Source organism: Scardinius erythrophthalmus (genome assembly GCF_964197995.2).
Source record: "Scardinius erythrophthalmus genome assembly, chromosome: 24".
Classification (NCBI taxonomy): domain Eukaryota; kingdom Metazoa; phylum Chordata; class Actinopteri; order Cypriniformes; family Leuciscidae; genus Scardinius; species Scardinius erythrophthalmus.
This window is the reverse complement of record NC_138244.1, coordinates 29,923,901-29,931,402: the sequence shown is the minus strand read 5'-3', so window position 1 is coordinate 29,931,402 and position 7,502 is coordinate 29,923,901. Positions and strand designations below refer to the sequence as shown.

Below are 7,502 nucleotides of genomic sequence, written 5' to 3'. Positions count from 1 at the left end.
TTCTGTGGTCTCTGGGGAAATTACGCTCTCTGAGGGAAGTATATATACCAGGGATTCAGAATATAGGAGCAGACACCCTGTCGAGGCAGGGGCTGAGGCCAGGGGAATGGAGACTCCATCCCGAGGCGGTGGAGATCATTTGGGAGTTTTACGGCCAGGCAGAGGTGGATCTGTTTGCGTCTCAGCAAACGACGCACTGTCCACTTTGGTTTTCCCTTACACATCCAGCCCCCCTGGGGCTGGACGCCATGGTGCAGACATGGCCAAGGCTACGTCTGTACGCTTTTCCCCCTGTTGCTCTGCTACCAGGAGTTCTGGAGAGAATCCGCCAGGACGGAGTAAGCCTACTGCTAGTAGCACCACGCTGGCCGAGTTGATTCTGGTTTGCGGACCTGATTCATCTCCTCGACGGCCCTCCCTTAGAGATCTCGATCAGGAGAGACCTCGATCTGGGGCACAACTCTTAGAGAGTGGTCTCTTATCCGAGGTTGTGAAGACCATTCTTAGCTCCAGAGCTCCAGCTACGAGGAAACTTTATTTACTCAAATGGAATGTCTTTACTTGGTGTCACCAGCAGCAGTGTGACCCATTCCACTGTTCTGTTGGGTCAGTACTTGTTTTTACAGGAGCGCTTCTCATCAGGTCTATGTCCTTCCACCTTAAAGGTTTACGTGGCGGCTATTGCGGCTTTCCATGCCCCGGTGGGGGTTACATCCCTGGGTAGAGACCCACTCATTACTCATTTTCTTCGTGGCACGTTGAGGTTGAGACCTGCAACACGCACTAGGGTGCTGGCCTGGGACCTAATAGTAATAGTATTAGTATTAGAAGGCCTTTCTAGGGCTCCATTTGAACCCCTAGACTCAGTCTCAGAGAAGTTTCTCACATTTAAGACTATATTTCTTCTTCCTTAAAAGAGTCGGAGACCTTCAGGCCCTCTCGGTTTCTCCCACCTGCCTTGAATTTGCACCTGGGATGGTCAAAGCTTTTCTCTTCCCTAAGCAGGGATACGTCCCTAAGGTACCGACCAATATTCCGAGGCCTATTGTGCTACAGGCTTTCTGTCCTCTTCCATTTACATCTTTGGACCAGGAAAAGTTGAACTTTTTGTGTCCAGTGCAAGCATAGGATACTTATGTTCATCGGACTTCTTCCTGGAGGAAGTCCGACCAATTATTTGTCTGTTTCGGATCACCTAGGTTAGGTCTTCCTGCTTCTAAGCAGACTATGAGCAAATGGATAGTTGAGGCTATCTCTCTTGCCTATGAGTCATCTGACCTTCCGTGTCCTTTGGAGGTTAGAGCTCATTCTACTAGTAGTATGGCAGCCTCTAAAGCCTTGTTATCTGGGGCCTCTTTTCAAGACATCTGTGATGCGGCAGGCTGATCCTCACCGCTCACATTCGTCAGATTTTATAGCCTAGATCTGGACGCTACTCCAGGGTCTCAGGTTCTTAATGCTTGATGTATTAGTTCTGTTCAGGCTGACACTCAGGTTCTTGAAATTATGGCGATTTGGGTATTCTCGTTCCCAAAGCGTCATCGACGCATCGCGAGTTCCTCGATGGGGAACATCTCGGTTACGACTGTAATCTTAGTTCCCCAAGAAGGGAACGAGACGATGCGTCGATGACGCTTTGGGAACACCTCCTGCGTGATTGCGTCTGAAGTATCTATGTCAACTAGTCCAATGGCGACGTGAGCGTCACAGGCAGGTGTCGTCATGACCAGGAAGGGATAAAAGCTAGTTTCGAAGCTAGTGCCGGTTGCACTGGATGTGCTTTTATTCTTTCCTTGTGTTTATAGCTCTATGAACCGAACATGACATGATCAAGAGCTCTTCTTCATCAACCAACAAACATGACTTTCAGCATCATCTTCCTCTTGACTCTGGCAGCGTTTAGTTCAGGTTTGAATAATTTATGATTGTATTTCCCACCATCAGTGGAGTCTAGACTGAAGATACAGGAGATTATTACTGTCAGAGTTTACACTACATCAACAGTAAATATGTGTTCACACAGTGATAAAAAGTTGTACAAAAATCTTTTTATGAAGAGAATGAGTCAGTGTTTCAATATGATCATCATGTTTTAGGTGTAATATATGATCCTGTCAATTAAACTGAACAGACTGCATTCAGTCACTTCTGCTGTCTGGACGTGATGCTTTCCATCTGAGCCACAGGACCTTTTATAAATTAATTATGTATTAATTATGATTTTTCATAACATTTTCATATATATTTACACCATTGCCTATAAATGTAATGATTATGTAACAATTAGTGTCAGAACGACTGATTCTTGATCTTGATCTTTTTTAGGATATTTTTATATAATAAAGTTTTTAGCCCCTATGAATATAATGATCAGTTTGTCTGCGCTGCTTCACTAAAGCAGAAGTGAAAGTGTTCCAGTCCAGATCATGTAACCAATCAAAGAGTGAGACTGAAAACCCCATTTGCATTGTCAGGGTGGAGTGATTGTGATCCTCTCAGAATAGAGCAGCTCTGTCTCCAGAGACCATGTTCAAACCCCAAGAGCTTTATTTGACATTTACTGCTACATCAACCTTCTGAAAAGCACCTGCATCTTCATCTGTTAGTTGAATGATGTTGTCAGACACAAAGTGAACTTGTTGAGAAGCTTTATTGAATGTTGCAGCAAACACAGCAGATTGAAAGATCACACACACACACACTCAGTTTCAGTATTGAGTTGTAAATCACTACAGCTGCAGCACTAGACTCATGTGAATCCTGCCTGACACAGGACACTCAGATACGGCTCATCTTCAGGAGAGAAACATCAGCACTCAGAGCTCTTGTGGAACGAGACCTCATGAGGAGCTCCATCATGTGTTACTCTGCAGACGTACAGCTCTCCCTCTTCCCAGCGTGCTTTGCTGAGGGTCAGGACGCTACTGCGGCTGTAGCGGCCGTCCTGCTGGCTCTCTGCGCTGGTCAGAACCCCCTCGGTGACCTCTGACCCGTCCAGTGTCCAGCTCACCAGCGCCCCCTGTGGAGAGTAAGAGCTGAGCAGGCAGAGCAGTGCGGCTGAGTCTCCAGAGATCTGCAGAGAAGAGGGCGGCAGCAGAGACACTGAGGGCTTCACTGTGGGACCAGCTGCAGGAGACAAACACAACACATTCACACACACACAACACACTTTGTTTAAAGCTTTCATACATATTGCATTATAAAAGTAGTTTAATGCATTAATTATGCACTGCTATATACATTAAAATGCATGTATGATCTCATCAATAAGTGTAACAGCAGTTATAACACATATTATCTATTATCAGGCCGATCTGACTGCTTTAATTCCAGCAATTATTCACTCTGAACATAAATATCTTACATTTTGAGATATTCACCTGAACTGAAAATGTAACTCAATTTCAAACAGAGTTAAAACACAATTGAATCATACAGAATGAACAAAACACTGAATTATAAGCACAACATGAGCAAAAGAGATTCAGTATCATTGACTGAACTACAGAAAGTAGCAACATTTACATTCTGATGTCAAATCTCTTTTTTCCATGTATGATTTCTACAATAAAAGATGAACTAAATATGAACTCAGTGTAGAAATAAATGAAGGAAAAACAAACCTGTAATAAACTGAATAAACTCATAGTGAGACACAGTGTGGAAATATGTTTAGAGTTTTATTTCATTTTTATATATATATATATATATTTTTTGTTGTTGAAACTTTTTTCTTTTTTTTTTGAACTTTTATTTTGGATGCGATTAATCGCGATTAATCTTTTCCCAGCCCTTATATATATATATATATATATATATATATATATATATATATTTTTTTTTTTTATGAGGGATAATGCTATTCTTATAATAATATCATAGTTTTAGATTCAATAATTATACAAAAATATCAGTAACACTTTATTTAAAGCCTTTATACATATTGCATTATAAAACGTATTTTTAATGCATTAATTATATATTTTTTTACACATTATGATGCAAGTATAATCTCTTCAATAATTGTAACCAAGGTTTTAACACATTATAATATTATCTATTCATTGTTACACCTCCAAAAAAATTATAATACACTAAAACTCATGACAAACAACCAATTCTAGATGTAACAAGGAATGTGCAAATATTATAAAACATTTTAACTTTGGTTACAGTTATTTATGAAAACATATGACATTATAACATGCGCTATTGATAGCTTTATAATTCATTATACATAAATGCTTCAAGTAAAGTATCACCACAATATCTAATTATTATTATTATTAATAAATGTTGTTCTTTTTTCAACTGTAAAACACTTTCTGAAATTAAAATTATATTTTTATTTAATATATAATTAAATAGACTTACATTTGATCACCAGTTTAGTTCCTCCACCGAATGTGTACCACAGTGATACAATCTAATGAAACGCTCGTACAAAAACCTCTATTCCACTCGAGTGAACACACACTCCAGCAGAGAGAGAGAAACAACACTTCAACACACTGATATTAGAAGATCCTCAGCTCTTCTCAACACTCACTCATTCAGATTTGACTAAATGCTTTCTGATATAACACTGTTTAAAGAAATATATTTGATGAGCTGTGACCTCTGAGGTGACCTTTGACCTCTTTGATCATGGATGATGTTGTGGAGTTTCTCATAATGATGCTTCTGTTCTTCATATGCAGATCAATCATCATGATTCACAGAAAAACCTGCAGCTTCAAATAAATGAATCAATAATTCTGAACATTTCAGATGAACACTGTTTAATATATAATGACCTGATTATGAGTCCTGATGAACTTCATGCATGTGGAAAATGTGGGAAAAATAGACATCATGAAAATATTTCCCAGAGAGCAACATGTCAACATTGATTCCAAAGACCATAATGGATTTTTTTATTTTTATTATGACTCTAAATATAGTAAAACTGATTTATTTAGTTCTTGATTTCTCATTGTTAACATGCTTGTAAAGGTGTAGCACAGAACTGAACTCACAATTAATAAATATGTGCAATTAATCACTAAATGGTTCAATAACATTATTCTGAAAGTAAAATCTTCTATGTAGAGTTTATGAGTTTGTTATCAGCACAAGCTGTTGTAAATCCTGCCCACTTCTTTGCATTGTCAGCACATGCTTCAGTGCTCTGAGAGTGTTTATAGTGCTGTGAGTTTAACACTTCATGACTGAGAGCAGAACAGAACACACTCTTCATCATCACACAAGACTAAACTACAGCAATGAACACAATCAACATCTTCATCTGGACCATTGCACTGTTTATTCAAGGTAAGATGTAAAAACTGACTCTGATTTTGGTGTTTTTGTACAAGTATATGATTATAATAGTTTTAAACACTAATAGTTTTTCTTTTCTCTTCTTCAGAATCCAGAGGAGTGACTCTGACTCAACCTGAAGTTAAAACTGTCCAACTGAGTCAAACAGCAACAATAGAGTGTCATGTAGATGAAGGAATATCCAGCGGCAACAGCTATTTACACTGGTATCAGCAGAAACCTGGAGAAGCTCTTAAACTCCTCATATATCAGACATCAACCCTTTATACTGGAACTCCATCTAGATTCAGTGGCATTGGATCTGCCTATGGCAAAGATTTTACTCTGATCATCAGTGGAGTCCAGACTGAAGATGCAGGAGATTATTACTGTCAGAGTAGACACACTTATTACTATGGTCCAGCGTTCACACAGTGATAAAGAGTCGTACAAAAACCTCTGTCAGTCAGACGTCACAGTGACTGCACTGATACAGCTGAGAGAAACTGCAGCTGCTGATGGAGGATCACAAACTACACAATATCAATGTTTAGTTCAAAGTTTCTAAAGACTTTAAAAATATACATTTATCGATAGTAATTTATTTGATATGAAATAAGAGTTAGTGCTGATATTCAACCCATTCTCACTCCCAAGGCGTCAAAAACTGAAGCATGGCGTCACTCTATGGACGAATTCGGAATTGTATGGTAAATTAACTTAATTATAAACATCTTAAAAAAAAGATATATCTTAAAGACCTTATTTCTCATATCTTTTAGTTTTTAATACTTTGTTTTAATCACAAAAATATATGTTTGGTAGTTTTTAACCACTATTTCATAGTGTATATGCAAGTAGTTTCCTAGGCTACTGAAAGTTGACATTGTAGTATAACAGTAACATAATGGTACATTTACTCAGTCATGAAGATGGAGAGGACAATGAAGAGCAGGTGAAAGAGAATAACAAAGCAGGCCAAGAGAACAGGTAGGAATGGACCACACAGGATTTTATTACTAAATATATCAGATTGCAGATAAGAGTATTTCAGACATAAGGTATAAATATTGTGAAATATCTGGTCCATTCACTCATCCATGAAGAAGAACAGCACAGAGAGAAAACAAATGAGTCAAGAGCAGGTGAAGAGAACAGGAACTGTCACTCAAGATATTTGGACTTAAAGGGGTCATGACATACTTTTTTTATATGTTCTCTGAGGTACACTTATAATGCAAGTACAGTTTTTGTGCCCCAGAAACTCATAATATTGTAAATAATATAATTTTTCACCCTGTCTCTGACTGAAAAAGTTTGTTCATGATTGAGAGAGTGTGGCCAAGGGTGAAAAGCAGGCATCTGTCTTTCTAAAGACATGTACATGCATTTTGGCTCTTGTCATTACACAATGACCTCTTATTTATCAAAACATCAAGTAAAATTGGATTCCTCATGTCATGACCACTTTAAACAATATTAAGAAACATTACAAAGATGAAGATGAAGAGCACAGAGAGAAAGTAAATGTCTCTAGAGCAGGTCAAGAGAACAGGTAGGACTAGCCACGCAGGATATTACGAATTACAGAACATTACAGATTAGGGTTGTAGACTCCGTTATTGGTTTGTCTTGTAAAAATCCAGCGTATGGAAAGATGGACAGCCACACCCTCAAAATGACATCAGAGGGGAGGAGATAGATATAACAGGAGAATGCAGAGATGCAACAGAGGAGGTAACAGAGGAAAGACCTTCCTCAGAGGACCCATCAGACTGGCCTGCACCCCATCAAATTGACAGTTTTAAGCAAAAATTGACTGAGAAAGGGCCTTTGAAGTGTCCTGATGGGCCATATCCTAGATCAGAGAAGAGTAACAGGCACTTTTCTAAAGCTTATTGTTATTGCTTATTATCAAATGGGGAGAGAATTGAGCGAGACTGGTTGTATTCCATGAAATCAAATAAAGTGTATTGCTTTGCATGTAAATTATTTGGTGGAGCCAAAGCATGTTGTCACAGGTCGGAGTGGGCCAAGCCAGACTGCACCCACCCCTGAAACCCAGGAACCACCTCGAGGAACGCGTCAAGGACCAAACAGACAAGGAAGTAAAGGAATAACAGTTTTCTTTATTAAGTAAAAAACAGTAAATTGGAAAAGTCCTAATTAAAATCTTTTTTCTTGCCACCAGCGGGAGTTCG

The 7,502-nt window shown here is 38.8% G+C and overlaps 1 gene segment (V, D, J or C); it reads right to left on the bottom strand.

The window, feature by feature from the left end:
• Positions 1 to 2,809: 2,809 nt before the first annotated feature.
• Positions 2,810 to 4,709, bottom strand: LOC308684647 (immunoglobulin lambda constant 7-like). The segment is given in 2 exons: positions 4,619 to 4,709; positions 2,810 to 3,126 (listed from the first exon to the last, which is right to left on the bottom strand).
• Positions 4,710 to 7,502: the final 2,793 nt, after the last annotated feature.